Source organism: Rhinoderma darwinii (genome assembly GCF_050947455.1).
Source record: "Rhinoderma darwinii isolate aRhiDar2 chromosome 2 unlocalized genomic scaffold, aRhiDar2.hap1 SUPER_2_unloc_31, whole genome shotgun sequence".
Taxonomy (NCBI): Eukaryota; Metazoa; Chordata; class Amphibia; order Anura; family Rhinodermatidae; genus Rhinoderma; species Rhinoderma darwinii.
This window is the reverse complement of record NW_027461698.1, coordinates 730398-745391: the sequence shown is the minus strand read 5'-3', so window position 1 is coordinate 745391 and position 14994 is coordinate 730398. Positions and strand designations below refer to the sequence as shown.

At 45.3% G+C, this 14994-nt stretch overlaps 7 non-coding genes across 7 annotated transcripts; all 7 read left to right on the top strand.

Annotated features, from left to right (window-relative positions):
• Positions 1-842: 842 nt before the first annotated feature.
• LOC142677379 (U2 spliceosomal RNA) lies at positions 843-1033 on the top strand. Its single transcript, XR_012852405.1, has one exon. It is a non-coding gene; the product is annotated as a U2 spliceosomal RNA (small nuclear RNA).
• Positions 1034-2290: 1257 nt separating this feature from the next.
• LOC142677535 (U2 spliceosomal RNA) lies at positions 2291-2480 on the top strand. The gene has a single exon (XR_012852546.1). It is a non-coding gene; the product is annotated as a U2 spliceosomal RNA (small nuclear RNA).
• Positions 2481-8783: 6303 nt separating this feature from the next.
• LOC142677601 (U2 spliceosomal RNA) lies at positions 8784-8982 on the top strand. Its single transcript, XR_012852592.1, has one exon. It is a non-coding gene; the product is annotated as a U2 spliceosomal RNA (small nuclear RNA).
• A 1129-nt stretch (positions 8983-10111) lies between these two features.
• LOC142677244 (U2 spliceosomal RNA) lies at positions 10112-10302 on the top strand. The gene has a single exon (XR_012852283.1). It is a non-coding gene; the product is annotated as a U2 spliceosomal RNA (small nuclear RNA).
• Positions 10303-11414: 1112 nt separating this feature from the next.
• Positions 11415-11605, top strand: LOC142677512 (U2 spliceosomal RNA). Its single transcript, XR_012852525.1, has one exon. It is a non-coding gene; the product is annotated as a U2 spliceosomal RNA (small nuclear RNA).
• Positions 11606-12873: 1268 nt separating this feature from the next.
• LOC142677243 (U2 spliceosomal RNA) lies at positions 12874-13064 on the top strand. The gene has a single exon (XR_012852282.1). It is a non-coding gene; the product is annotated as a U2 spliceosomal RNA (small nuclear RNA).
• A 1250-nt stretch (positions 13065-14314) lies between these two features.
• On the top strand, positions 14315-14505 carry LOC142677406 (U2 spliceosomal RNA). Its single transcript, XR_012852429.1, has one exon. It is a non-coding gene; the product is annotated as a U2 spliceosomal RNA (small nuclear RNA).
• The last annotated feature ends 489 nt before the right edge of the window (positions 14506-14994 follow it).

Here is a 14994-nt window from a genome sequence, read left to right as displayed (position 1 = left end):
TGGATGTGATGGAATGTACTGTGGTCCCTACATTTCAAGAAGAAGTAAGAATTGCAGTTGCAACAAACCCTTGCTTGCCTACAAAGAGAGCAGCAATTTGGATTTGTTACTATGTTACCTGGAAGAATAACAAACTGTGCAAGGATGGAGGTTGTAGGAGCAAGGAGAACAAGTTGTCTGTAAAGTTGGTGGATGCCTATTTTCCATTTTGCAGTCCCTTGTCTCCCTCTTGTGGCCTCCTGGAGGCAACTAGCTGTGCAAAAAAAAGACAGCCTGGGGGCCGGCTGTTGCAGTGTTGCCCTCTCAGGCAACACTGAGTGACTGACTGAGCCGCACCGTCTTATATAAAGTTCAGACGGAACTTTGCACGTGTCATAGTGGAGACCTCAGGAGCCAGAGCCAGCTTTCTGACATCATAATGGGGCCTCAGAGATAAAAGCCTGGGCCCAGGCAGTGTTGGTCAGTGCTGCTCAGCAGGCAGCACTGGACTGGATTAAAGCTGATACAAGGTGTGAAAGGAGAAGGGGTGGCAGTGGGCATGCACTTACTGCTGCTGCTGCTGCTGCTGCTGCCAGTGTTTGCACGGCAGGAGGGCATTTGGGCGTTGCCAGGAAGGCGTTTTTATGTCGATTCCTCCTCTTTCAGCACTGCATTGTGGTGCAAGCAAAAGAAGCAAATCCTGTCTTGCTTCCTCTCCGGCCTTTATTCACCTCCCGCTTAGTAGCTGTGAGTGTGTGTGAGCCTGCAGGGCCCCATGGAATTGCCTAGGAGTAGGCTGAATCGCTGCAAGGGGTGAACAGCAGTATTGGGCAGGCTCGGTCAACGCGTGGCCCGTTCGGGTTATCGCTTCTCGGCCTTTTGGCTAAGATCAAGTGTAGTATCTGTTCTTATCAGTTTAATATCTGATACGTCCCCTATCTGGGGACCATATATTAAATGGATTTTTAAAACAGGGAGATGGAAATAGAGCTTGCTCTGTCCACTCCACGCATTGACCTGGTATTGCAGTATTTCCAGGACCGGTGCACCCTTTCCTTATGTGTTTACTAAAATCAGATTCCAAAAGTGCTTTTTGTGTTTGCCATTGTTTTTGTCTTTCGGATGGGATCTCCCCTTTTAATCCCATTATTTCAACACCTGTTGGACAATGCATTTGTACAGTCATGTGTGATAATGAGCTAATTTATTAAATGCAATTAATTAATACATTGCCACCTCTTGTTTTGTGTCGTCTGTGTTTCTGTGTTTCCGGCATTTCACATTGGAACAGCTCATTCACCTTCCTTGTCTTCTCTCCGCCCTCCCTCCTAGGTAGGTTAAAGAGCTGCACCTGAGCCAGCCACTGATTGATGCAGCACCATAGTCAAATAGTGGAGTGGAGTAGGGGAACAGCAAACAGCCATTAAAGCAGCCAGCCCGCCCGCCCGCCCGTCACAATGGACCTACCTGTGTACACTAGTTGGATGTGATGGAATGTACTGTGGTCCCTACATTTCAAGAAGAAGTAAGAATTGCAGTTGCAACAAACCCTTGCTTGCCTACAAAGAGAGCAGCAATTTGGATTTGTTACTATGTTACCTGGAAGAATAACAAACTGTGCAAGGATGGAGGTTGTAGGAGCAAGGAGAACAAGTTGTCTGTAAAGTTGGTGGATGCCTATTTTCCATTTTGCAGTCCCTTGTCTCCCTCTTGTGGCCTCCTGGAGGCAACTAGCTGTGCAAAAAAAAGACAGCCTGGGGGCCGGCTGTTGCAGTGTTGCCCTCTCAGGCAACACTGAGTGACTGACTGAGCCGCACCGTCTTATATAAAGTTCAGACGGAACTTTGCACGTGTCATAGTGGAGACCTCAGGAGCCAGAGCCAGCTTTCTGACATCATAATGGGGCCTCAGAGATAAAAGCCTGGGCCCAGGCAGTGTTGGTCAGTGCTGCTCAGCAGGCAGCACTGGACTGGATTAAAGCTGATACAAGGTGTGAAAGGAGAAGGGGTGGCAGTGGGCATGCACTTACTGCTGCTGCTGCCAGTGTTTGCACGGCAGGAGGGCATTTGGGCGTTGCCAGGAAGGCGTTTTTATGTCGATTCCTCCTCTTTCAGCACTGCATTGTGGTGCAAGCAAAAGAAGCAAATCCTGTCTTGCTTCCTCTCCGGCCTTTATTCACCTCCCGCTTAGTAGCTGTGAGTGTGTGTGAGCCTGCAGGGCCCCATGGAATTGCCTAGGAGTAGGCTGAATCGCTGCAAGGGGTGAACAGCAGTATTGGGCAGGCTCGGTCAACGCGCGGCCCGTTCGGGTTATCGCTTCTCGGCCTTTTGGCTAAGATCAAGTGTAGTATCTGTTCTATCAGTTTAATATTTGATACGTCCCCTATCTGGGGACCATATATTAAATGGATTTTTAGAACAGGGAGATGGAAATAGAGCTTGCTCTGTCCACTCCACGCATTGACCTGGTATTGCAGTATTTCCAGGACCGGTGCACCCTTTCCTTATGTGTTTACTAAAATCAGATTCCAAAAGTGCTTTTTGTGTTTGCCATTGTTTTTGTCTTTCGGATGGGATCTTCCCTTTTAATCCCATTATTTCAACACCTGTTGGACAATGCATTTGTACAGTCATGTGTGATAATGAGCTAATTTATTAAATGCAATTAATTAATACATTGCCACCTCTTGTTTTGTGTCGTCTGTGTTTCTGTGTTTCCGGCATTTCACATTGGAACAGCTCATTCACCTTCCTTGTCTTCTCTCCGCCCTCCCTCCTAGGTAGGTTAAAGAGCTGCACCTGAGCCAGCCACTGATTGATGCAGCACCATAGTCAAATAGTGGAGTGGAGTAGGGGAACAGCAAACAGCCATTAAAGCAGCCAGCCCGCCCGCCCGCCCGTCACAATGGACCTACCTGTGTACACTAGATGGATGTGATGGAATGTACTGTGGTCCCTACATTTCAAGAAGAAGTAAGAATTGCAGTTGCAACAAACCCTTGCTTGCCTACAAAGAGAGCAGCAATTTGGATTTGTTACTATGTTACCTGGAAGAATAACAAACTGTGCAAGGATGGAGGTTGTAGGAGCAAGGAGAACAAGTTGTCTGTAAAGTTGGTGGATGCCTATTTTCCATTTTGCAGTCCCTTGTCTCCCTCTTGTGGCCTCCTGGAGGCAACTAGCTGTGCAAAAAAAAGACAGCCTGGGGGCCGGCTGTTGCAGTGTTGCCCTCTCAGGCAACACTGAGTGACTGACTGAGCCGCACCGTCTTATATAAAGTTCAGACGGAACTTTGCACGTGTCATAGTGGAGACCTCAGGAGCCAGAGCCAGCTTTCTGACATCATAATGGGGCCTCAGAGATAAAAGCCTGGGCCCAGGCAGTGTTGGTCAGTGCTGCTCAGCAGGCAGCACTGGACTGGATTAAAGCTGATACAAGGTGTGAAAGGAGAAGGGGTGGCAGTGGGCATGCATTTACGGCTGCTGCTGCTGCTGCTGCTGCCAGTGTTTGCACGGCAGGAGGACATTTGGGCGTTGCCAGGAATGCGTTTTTACGTCGATTCCTCCTCTTTCAGCACTGCATTGTGGTGCAAGCAAAAGAAGCAAATCCTGTCTTGCTTCCTCCCCGGCCTTTATTCACCTCCCGCTTAGTAGCTGTGAGTGTGTGTGAGCCTGCAGGGCCCCATGGAATTGCCTAGGAGTAGGCTGAATCGCTGCAAGGGGTGAACAGCAGTATTGGGCAGGCTCGGTCAACGCGCGGCCCGTTCGGGTTATCGCTTCTCGGCCTTTTGGCTCAGATCAGGTTCATTGCCTGGTCTGGGCCGGGGGGTTCGGCCTTTCGTGGAGTCCTTTCCGACGTTTTTGGGAGCGATCATCGTGCCGTTGGGCATTCCATTTCAAGAGGGCAGCTGTGCGTAACACTATCCGTTTCGTGGTGAATGAGCAGAGGAGAGACGAAGTTGATACTGGACATATCATTGAGAACATCCTTCTGGACCTGGCTGGAGTTAAGTTGGTAGAGGTATTCTGTATCCAAGCTTTCAGCAATATTGCTACATACGATGTATCCTTTTTTGAGGCCGCCTACTGTTTAAACGTTTTTCAGTTGCTAAAGGAAAAACACATGCATGAGGCTTTAACATCCATTGAAGTGCAACCTCTTTTTTCTACAGTGGAGAAATGTATAACAATTCATATGTATAACCCATTTCTGGATAGAAGGCTGGTCAGGGCTTTTTTAGCTCATTACTGTACCCATGTTAGAGGAGGTGTGGAGCAGAAGAATCTATGGGGAGTCTTTAATGGTGATATCAAGTACTGGGTCAGGCTGAAACCTGACTCCAGCTGTATTGGAGGAGTGATGAATCCTCCTGCTAATTTTTCCATTGGTGGGAATAAGGGATATCTGTACTACCAAGATATGCCATGCTTTTGTAGATCATGTTTTTCCTACGGGCATACCAAAGATGCATGCAAAGGCAAAGTTTGCAGAAATTGCAAGGAAACAGGACATGAGGCTAGTGCATGCATTTCCCCATCCAGGTGTGACATTTGTGGTTTGCCGGGTCATACTTGTAGGAAATGTCCAAAGGTGTTTCCTTTCTTAGGACAAGAGAGAAGAACATGGGGCAGACAGGTGAGAACAACAAGTTCCCTTGCTGCCTCTTCTGAGGTAATTTCAGAGCCAGCTGGCAGTGTTTCTGTGGCTGCTTCTCAGGACCCTGGGAAAGCTGGATTAGGAGAGGTTCTAACCTCACATACTGACAGCATGGAGTTGGGTGTGGTCCCTCCTGCAGAGCCAACTGTTGATGAGACACCTGGGGTTATACCTATGGAAGGTAAAGACACAGCGCCACCTAGTGGGTGTGCATACCCTGATAATGGTGCAAGTATGCAAATTTTGTCCTTTTCTAGCCCAGAGTCAAAAATGGACGATTCAGCAAAAGTGGAGTGGTCAATATCGGAGGAGGACGAGAAGGAGGCCAGGATGCCTAGTGCCACTAGTGCGGAAATCTTCCATAAAGTTGTCTCAAAAAGGGGGAAGTCTGGAAAGGCGGTGAAGAGACTTAAGATAGGCTTATTGGAAGATTCTGCTCATGCAAATCCCTTTTCTTTGCTGGATAGTGACTCCAGTTCTAGCCCTAAGTCATCTGAGGTGGCCTCAGAAGTACCCAGCTCTCCTGGGGAAGGTTTCCTCAGTGAAGTCAATGTGGCAAATTTGGAAAGAGCGATGTATTTCCCTGGGACGTGATATGTTCTGGTTTTTCCATGGCTTTCCATTGCACTAACCATACTATGCCCGCATGTCTTTGAGATTAAAAATTGTCTCACAAAATGTACGGGTGTTCTCCTCTGCTCACAAGCGTGCTGCAGTCCTGGACTTTTTGGCCTCTAAGGGCAGTGACATTGTTTGCGTACAAGAATGTGGTTTGTCAAAAATGCCTAGGAAAGAAGAATGGAAGTTTGGGGAAGCAATTTGGTCTTTTTCTTCCACAAATAGGAATGATGGAATTGGTATTCTTTTTAAAAATAATGAGTTTGTCATCAAACAGACTCAAATTATACAAGAAGGAAGATGTGTCTGTGTGTTACTATCCTATAAGGGATGGCAGTTTAGGCTAATTAATATCTATGGCCATGCTGTGAAAACTGATAGGTTGGCACTTTTTGATTCTTTAAAATTTTTTCTTCATGGTAAAGTTCCTGTAATTATTGTTGGTGACATTAACTGTATCCTGGAGAAGCAGGCCCGAGCTGGGTCCACAGAGTCTAATGTGGATGTCACTGGAGTTTTGTGGAATAAAATTTTGCAGGACTTTGCTTTGCAGGACGCTGTCACCAGGAAACCAGGTCCATTTACTTACCATGCCGATGACGGAAGAACGGATTCTCGTCTGGACTTTTTCTTTTTTTCTACTTCAGCAATGAAATGTGTAGATTATTCGCAGGAGAGAGTGTGGTTTTCAGATCACGAGTGTTTGTTGGGGGTTTTTGTCATAAATAATTTCTTTTATGGTAGAGGGGTATGGAAGATGAATGTTAGTTTTCTGAGTGATGAAAGGGTGAAAACTAGGTTTGGGAAAAAATATGGGTTTTGGGTTAGGAAGAAAAGTTCTTTCTCTAATGTGTGTGAATGGTGGGTATGGGTGAAAAAAAAGATTGGTGGGTTTTTTAGACAAATAGGATATAGAAGAGCGAGAAGGAAAAGATTGCAATATTCACGCTTTAACATGCGGATGACGTTCCTTCAACAATGTAAAAATTTGGGTATGGATGTAAGACACGATTTGGAAAAAACAAAAAAAGATATTAAGGAGTGGTTCCGAGAAAAAGGGAAAGAAATAATATTTAGGTCTAAGGTGGAGGTTAGAGATAATCACGAGAAATGCACTAGATTTTTCTTTAAAAAAATGTGTGGTGGAAAAAGTGGAATGAATGTGTTATTGGATAAGGATGATAAAGAGGTGTTTGGTAAGGATGTGATTGATGCGGTGTCTGATTTTTATAAACAACTGTATGATGTGAAGAAATGTGATTTGGGTGATGATGAGGAGTTTTTGGATATTGTGTGTAATTTTGTTCCTGAAAGTGAATGTGAGGTTTTGCTTGGTGAGATTATGGATGGTGAAGTAAAGGATGTGGTGGGAAGTATGGCTAAAAATAAGTCTCCAGGGATCGATGGGATACCAGCTGATTTCTATGGGAAATATTGGGACATAATTGGGAAGGATGTTATAGAAGTTATGAGAGTGTTGTTTTCTGGGACGAATATGTGTGATGTGATGAAGAAGGGTATGGTAGTTCTGTTGCATAAAAAAGGAGATAAGAGGCGGTTAGAAAACTGGCGACCGATTACTTTGCTGAATACGGATTATAAAATTTTTGCCAAGCTGATTGCGAATCGTATGAGAGATGTGATTGGGTGTGTGATTGATGAGGATCAGGTATGTGCGGTACCAAAAAGGAAATTGCATGAGAACGTGGCGTTGGTGCGGGACATGCTTGAGGATTGTAAGGGTCGGAATAAGAAGGTGATTGTGTGTGCGTTAGATTTTGAGAAAGCGTTTGATCGTGTGGCGCATGTGTTTTTGTTTAAAGTGTTAGAGAGAATGGGTTTTCCGGTTCAGTTTGTGAGTTTGTTGAAGAATTTATACGCGAATGCAAAGAGTTGTGTGCAGGTGAATGGGTTTTTTTCAGAATCATTTAGTATTATGTCTGGTGTGCGACAGGGTTGTCCGTTGTCTCCCATCCTATTTATTTGTGCGATTGAACCATTGTTGCAAATGATTAGAAATGATAAGGTTGTGAAAGGTTTGGTGGTGCCCGGGTGTGATGGAAAACGTGTGAAAGCTTTGGGATATATGGATGATATTTGTGTATTGTGTGATTCAGTGTATGATATGTCCAGAGTGAAGTTGATTGTAAACATGTTTTGTATTGCGTCTGCTTTTAAAATAAATTGGGGTAAGAGCAAATTTAAATTTTTTTTCAGTAATGAGCGAGTGAGTGATTCTGATATGGAACAGGTGGATGGTGTGAAAATTTTGGGTATTGTGTTTGATGATGAGTTGAAAGGGAGAGAAAGTTGGGATGAGTTAGGTGGTAGGATTGTGAGAAAGTTGGAAATGTGGAGAATGAGGGATCTTTCTTTTTCGGGGAAGGTTTTAATTGTCAAAAGTATTATTCTACCTATGATTTTATATGTTGCTCTGGTTTTTCCTCCTGCTGTTGATATGTTAAAAAAAGTGAATAGAGTTTTGTTCCTTTTTTTATGGGGGAGCGGGATTGAGAAGGCAAAGAGAGAAATTCTAATGAAAAGCAGACGAAATGGAGGCCTTGATTTCCCAAATTTGGAGATCTTCATTGGAATTAATTGTGTACGGTTTTTTGTAGAGCTTTTATTTAAAGAATCCAAGGCTTCCAGAATGTCGAAGTATCTAGCTGGAACGGTGATTCAGCGTCTAAGGTGGGAAAAACGTAATTTATGTAAACCAATTGCTTTTCAGTGCACAGGGTGGTATTTGTATGTTGAAAAATTTATTAAAAAGTTCCAGCTAGAGGATGTAAGAATGGAGAGATTTTTGAGCGAAAAGAATGTTGTGAGAAGTATGTGTATGAATAATGTGATGTGTTCTGTAAATGGTTTGAATTCGATGGAGTCTAAGTCTGTGTGGAAGAAGATTGTTACGTATGATGTGTCAAATAAGCAGAAAGATTTGTTATGGATGTCGGTACATGGAGTGTTGCCTGTAAGGAGTGTTCAGAAAAGAAGAGGTTTGGTTGCGTCTGAAAGGTGTCCGAGAGAAGGTTGTGGGGATGATGAGGATGTGAGTCATGTGTTTTGGTCGTGTAAGCATGCAAAGGATGTTTGGAAAAAGTTGAGTGGGTTGTGTGAAGAATTGACTGGTTTGAAGGTTTTGACGTATGAAATTGTCTTGTTTGGTTTGTGTAGTTTGGGTAGTGAAAAGGATAGAGTGTTGTGGATTTTTCTGACTTGTGTGAAAGAAGTATTGTGGAATACGAGGAATTTGAATGTGTATAAAAGAGAAGTATTTGAGATGGAGGATGTGGTTAGTATGGTATTGGCTAAATTGTATTTTTATTATAAATGGGATCTAGAAAGAGGTATGGATGCGGAAGGGATATGGCGAATGTTAAAATGGAGGTATTTAGTTTGAGGAATTTTGTTTGATTTATCTTGTATTTGATGGAAAATAAAATAATGAACCAGAGTGATGAGATTTTTTGAAAAATAGAGAGGTGGTTTGAACAACTACAGTTCTCGGTTTTATTCAAAAAAACCTGAATGGTTTAATAAAAAAAAAAAAAAAAAAAAAAAAAAAAAAAAAAAATCTGTTCTTATCAGTTTAATATCTGATACGTCCCCTATCTGGGGACCATATATTAAATGGATTTTTAGAACAGGGAGATGGAAATAGAGCTTGCTCTGTCCACTCCACGCATTGACCTGGTATTGCAGTATTTCCAGGACCGGTGCACCCTTTCCTTATGTGTTTACTAAAATCAGATTCCAAAAGTGCTTTTTGTGTTTGCCATTGTTTTTGTCTTTCGGATGGGATCTCCCCTTTTAATCCCATTATTTCAACACCTGTTGGACAATGCATTTGTACAGTCATGTGTGATAATGAGCTAATTTATTAAATGCAATTAATTAATACATTGCCACCTCTTGTTTTGTGTCGTCTGTGTTTCTGTGTTTCCGGCATTTCACATTGGAACAGCTCATTCACCTTCCTTGTCTTCTCTCCGCCCTCCCTCCTAGGTAGGTTAAAGAGCTGCACCTGAGCCAGCCACTGATTGATGCAGCACCATAGTCAAATAGTGGAGTGGAGTAGGGGAACAGCAAACAGCCATTAAAGCAGCCAGCCCGCCCGCCCGCCCGCCCGCCCGTCACAATGGACCTACCTGTGTACACTAGATGGATGTGATGGAATGTACTGTGGTCCCTACATTTCAAGAAGAAGTAAGAATTGCAGTTGCAACAAACCCTTGCTTGCCTACAAAGAGAGCAGCAATTTGGATTTGTTACTATGTTACCTGGAAGAATAACAAACTGTGCAAGGATGGAGGTTGTAGGAGCAAGGAGAACAAGTTGTCTGTAAAGTTGGTGGATGCCTATTTTCCATTTTGCAGTCCCTTGTCTCCCTCTTGTGGCCTCCTGGAGGCAACTAGCTGTGCAAAAAAAAGACAGCCTGGGGGCCGGCTGTTGCAGTGTTGCCCTCTCAGGCAACACTGAGTGACTGACTGAGCCGCACCGTCTTATATAAAGTTCAGACGGAACTTTGCACGTGTCATAGTGGAGACCTCAGGAGCCAGAGCCAGCTTTCTGACATCATAATGGGGCCTCAGAGAAAAAAGCCTGGGCCCAGGCAGTGTTGGTCAGTGCTGCTCAGCAGGCAGCACTGGACTGGATTAAAGCTGATACAAGGTGTGAAAGGAGAAGGGGTGGCAGTGGGCATGCACTTACTGCTGCTGCTGCTGCTGCTGCCAGTGTTTGCACGGCAGGAGGGCATTTAAGCGTTGCCAGGAAGGCGTTTTTATGTCGATTCCTCCTCTTTCAGCACTGCATTGTGGTGCAAGCAAAAGAAGCAAAACGCGCGGCACGTTCGGGTTATCGCTTCTCGGCCTTTTGGCTAAGATCAAGTGTAGTATCTGTTCTTATCAGTTTAATATCTGATACGTCCCCTATCTGGGGACCATATATTAAATGGATTTTTAGAACAGGGAGATGGAAATAGAGCTTGCTCTGTCCACTCCACGCATTGACCTGGTATTGCAGTATTTCCAGGACCGGTGCACCCTTTCCTTATGTGTTTACTAAAATCAGATTCCAAAAGTGCTTTTTGTGTTTGCCATTGTTTTTGTCTTTCGGATGGGATCTCCCCTTTTAATCCCATTATTTCAACACCTGTTGGACAATGCATTTGTACAGTCATGTGTGATAATGAGCTAATTTATTAAATGCAATTAATTAATACATTGCCACCTCTTGTTTTGTGTCGTCTGTGTTTCTGTGTTTCCGGCATTTCACATTGGAACAGCTCATTCACCTTCCTTGTCTTCTCTCCGCCCTCCCTCCTAGGTAGGTTAAAGAGCTGCACCTGAGCCAGCCACTGATTGATGCAGCACCATAGTCAAATAGTGGAGTGGAGTAGGGGAACAGCAAACAGCCATTAAAGCAGCCAGCCCGCCCGCCCGCCCGTCACAATGGACCTACCTGTGTACACTAGATGGATGTGATGGAATGTACTGTGGTCCCTACATTTCAAGAAGTAAGAATTGCAGTTGCAACAAACCCTTGCTTGCCTACAAAGAGAGCAGCAATTTGGATTTGTTACTATGTTACCTGGAAGAATAACAAACTGTGCAAGGATGGAGGTTGTAGGAGCAAGGAGAACAAGTTGTCTGTAAAGTTGGTGGATGCCTATTTTCCATTTTGCAGTCCCTTGCCTCCCTCTTGTGGCCTCCTGGAGGCAACTAGCTGTGCAAAAAAAAGACAGCCTGGGGGCCGGCTGTTGCAGTGTTGCCCTCTCAGGCAACACTGAGTGACTGACTGAGCCGCACCGTCTTATATAAAGTTCAGACGGAACTTTGCACGTGTCATAGTGGAGACCTCAGGAGCCAGAGCCAGCTTTCTGACATCATAATGGGGCCTCAGAGATAAAAGCCTGGGCCCAGGCAGTGTTGGTCAGTGCTGCTCAGCAGGCAGCACTGGACTGGATTAAAGCTGATACAAGGTGTGAAAGGAGAAGGGGTGGCAGTGGGCATGCACTTACTGCTGCTGCTGCTGCCAGTGTTTGCACGGCAGGAGGGCATTTGGGCGTTGCCAGGAAGGCGTTTTTATGTCGATTCCTCCTCTTTCAGCACTGCATTGTGGTGCAAGCAAAAGAAGCAAAACGCGCGGCACGTTCGGGTTATCGCTTCTCGGCCTTTTGGCTAAGATCAAGTGTAGTATCTGTTCTTATCAGTTTAATATCTGATACGTCCCCTATCTGGGGACCATATATTAAATGGATTTTTAGAACAGGGAGATTGAAATAGAGCTTGCTCTGTCCACTCCACGCCTTGACCTGGTATTGCAGTATTTCCAGGACCGGTGCACCCTTTCCTTATGTGTTTACTAAAATCAGATTCCAAAAGTGCTTTTTGTATTTGCCATTGTTTTTGTCTTTCGGATGGGATCTCCCCTTTTAATCCCATTATTTCAACACCTGTTGGACAATGCATTTGTACAGTCATGTGTGATAATGAGCTAATTTATTAAATGCAATTAATTAATACATTGCCACCTCTTGTTTTGTGTCGTCTGTGTTTCTGTGTTTCCGGCATTTCACATTGGAACAGCTCATTCACCTTCCTTGTCTTCTCTCCGCCCTCCCTCCTAGGTAGGTTAAAGAGCTGCACCTGAGCCAGCCACTGATTGATGCAGCACCATAGTCAAATAGTGGAGTGGAGTAGGGGAACAGCAAACAGCCATTAAAGCAGCCAGCTCGCCCGCCCGCCCGCCCGCCCGTCACAATGGACCTACCTGTGTACACTAGATGGATGTGATGGAATGTACTGTGGTCCCTACATTTCAAGAAGAAGTAAGAATTGCAGTTGCAACAAACCCTTGCTTGCCTACAAAGAGAGCAGCAATTTGGATTTGTTACTATGTTACCTGGAAGAATAACAAACTGTGCAAGGATGGAGGTTGTAGGAGCAAGGAGAACAAGTTGTCTGTAAAGTTGGTGGATGCCTATTTTCCATTTTGCAATCCCTTGTCTCCCTCTTGTGGCCTCCTGGAGGCAACTAGCTGTGCAAAAAAAAGACAGCCTGGGGGCCGGCTGTTGCAGTGTTGCCCTCTCAGGCAACACTGAGTGACTGACTGAGCCGCACCGTCTTATATAAAGTTCAGACGGAACTTTGCACGTGTCATAGTGGAGACCTCAGGAGCCAGAGCCAGCTTTCTGACATCATAATGGGGCCTCAGAGATAAAAGCCTGGGCCCAGGCAGTGTTGGTCAGTGCTGCTCAGCAGGCAGCACTGGACTGGATTAAAGCTGATACAAGGTGTGAAAGGAGAAGGGGTGGCAGTGGGCATGCACTTACTGCTGCTGCTGCTGCCAGTGTTTGCACGGCAGGAGGGCATTTGGGCGTTGCCAGGAAGGCGTTTTTATGTCGATTCCTCCTCTTTCAGCACTGCAATGTGGTGCAAGCAAAAGAAGCAAATCCTGTCTTGCTTCCTCTCCGGCCTTTATTCACCTCCCGCTTAGTAGCTGTGAGTGTGTGTGAGCCTGCAGGGCCCCATGGAATTGCCTAGGAGTAGGCTGAATCGCTGCAAGGGGTGAACAGCAGTATTGGGCAGGCTCGGTCAACGCGCGGCCCGTTCGGGTTATCGCTTCTCGGCCTTTTGGCTAAGATCAAGTGTAGTATCTGTTCTTATCAGTTTAATATCTGATACGTCCCCTATCTGGGGACCATATATTAAATGGATTTTTAGAACAGGGAGATGGAAATAGAGCTTGCTCTGTCCACTCCACGCATTGACCTGGTATTGCAGTATTTCCAGGACCGGTGCACCCTTTCCTTATGTGTTTACTAAAATCAGATTCCAAAAGTGCTTTTTGTGTTTGCCATTGTTTTTGTCTTTCGGATGGGATCTCCCCTTTTAATCCCATTATTTCAACACCTGTTGGACAATGCATTTGTACAGTCATGTGTGATAATGAGCTAATTTATTAAATGCAATTAATTAATCCATTGCCACCTCTTGTTTTGTGTCGTCTGTGTTTCTGTGTTTCCGGCATTTCACATTGGAACAGCTCATTCACCTTCCTTGTCTTCTCTCCGCCCTCCCTCCTAGGTAGGTTAAAGAGCTGCACCTGAGCCAGCCACTGATTGATGCAGCACCATAGTCAAATAGTGGAGTGGAGTAGGGGAACAGCAAACAGCCATTAACCTGGCCCTACCCAATGGACCTACCTGTGTACACTAGATGGATGTGATGGAATGTACTGTGGTCCCTACATTTCAAGAAGAAGTAAGAATTGCAGTTGCAACAAACCCTTGCTTGCCTACAAAGAGAGCAGCAATTTGGATTTGTTACTATGTTACCTGGAAGAATAACAAACTGTGCAAGGATGGAGGTTGTAGGAGCAAGGAGAACAAGTTGTCTGTAAAGTTGGTGGATGCCTATTTTCCATTTTGCAGTCCCTTGTCTCCCTCTTGTGGCCTCCTGGAGGCAACTAGCTGTGCAAAAAAAAGACAGCCTGGGGGCCGGCTGTTGCAGTGTTGCCCTCTCAGGCAACACTGAGTGACTGACTGAGCCGCACCGTCTTATATAAAGTTCAGACGGAACTTTGCACGTGTCATAGTGGAGACCTCAGGAGCCAGAGCCAGCTTTCTGACATCATAATGGGGCCTCAGAGATAAAAGCCTGGGCCCAGGCAGTGTTGGTCAGTGCTGCTCAGCAGGCAGCACTGGACTGGATTAAAGCTGATACAAGGTGTGAAAGGAGAAGGGGTGGCAGTGGGCATGCACTTACTGCTGCTGCTGCTGCTGCTGCCAGTGTTTGCACGGCAGGAGGGCATTTGGGCGTTGCCAGGAAGGCGTTTTTATGTCGATTCCTCCTCTTTCAGCACTGCATTGTGGTGCAAGCAAAAGAAGCAAATCCTGTCTTGCTTCCTCTCCGGCCTTTATTCACCTCCCGCTTAGTAGCTGTGAGTGTGTGTGAGCCTGCAGGGCCCCATGGAATTGCCTAGGAGTAGGCTGAATCGCTGCAAGGGGTGAACAGCAGTATTGGGCAGGCTCGGTCAACGCGCGGCCCGTTCGGGTTATCGCTTCTCGGCCTTTTGGCTAAGATCAAGTGTAGTATCTGTTCTTATCAGTTTAAAATCTGATACGTCCCCTATCTGGGGACCATATATTAAATGGATTTTTAGAACAGGGAGATGGAAATAGAGCTTGCTCTGTCCACTCCACGCATTGACCTGGTATTGCAGTATTTCCAGGACCGGTGCACCCTTTCCTGATGTGTTTACTAAAATCAGATTCCAAAAGTGCTTTATGTGTTTGCCATTGTTTTTGTCTTTCGGATGGGATCTCCCCTTTTAATCCCATTATTTCAACACCTGTTGGACAATGCATTTGTACAGTCATGTGTGATAATGAGCTAATTTATTAAATGCAATTAATTAATACATTGCCACCTCTTGTTTTGTGTCGTCTGTGTTTCTGTGTTTCCGGCATTTCACATTGGAACAGCTCATTCACCTTCCTTGTCTTCTCTCCGCCCTCCCTCCTAGGTAGGTTAAAGAGCTGCACCTGAGCCAGCCACTGATTGATGCAGCACCATAGTCAAATAGTGGAGTGGAGTAGGGGAACAGCAAACAGCCATTAAAGCAGCCAGCCCGCCCGCCCGCCCGTCACAATGGACCTACCTGTGTACACTAGATGGATGTGATGGAATGTACTGTGGTCCCTACATTTCAAGAAGAAGTAAGAATTGCAGTTGCA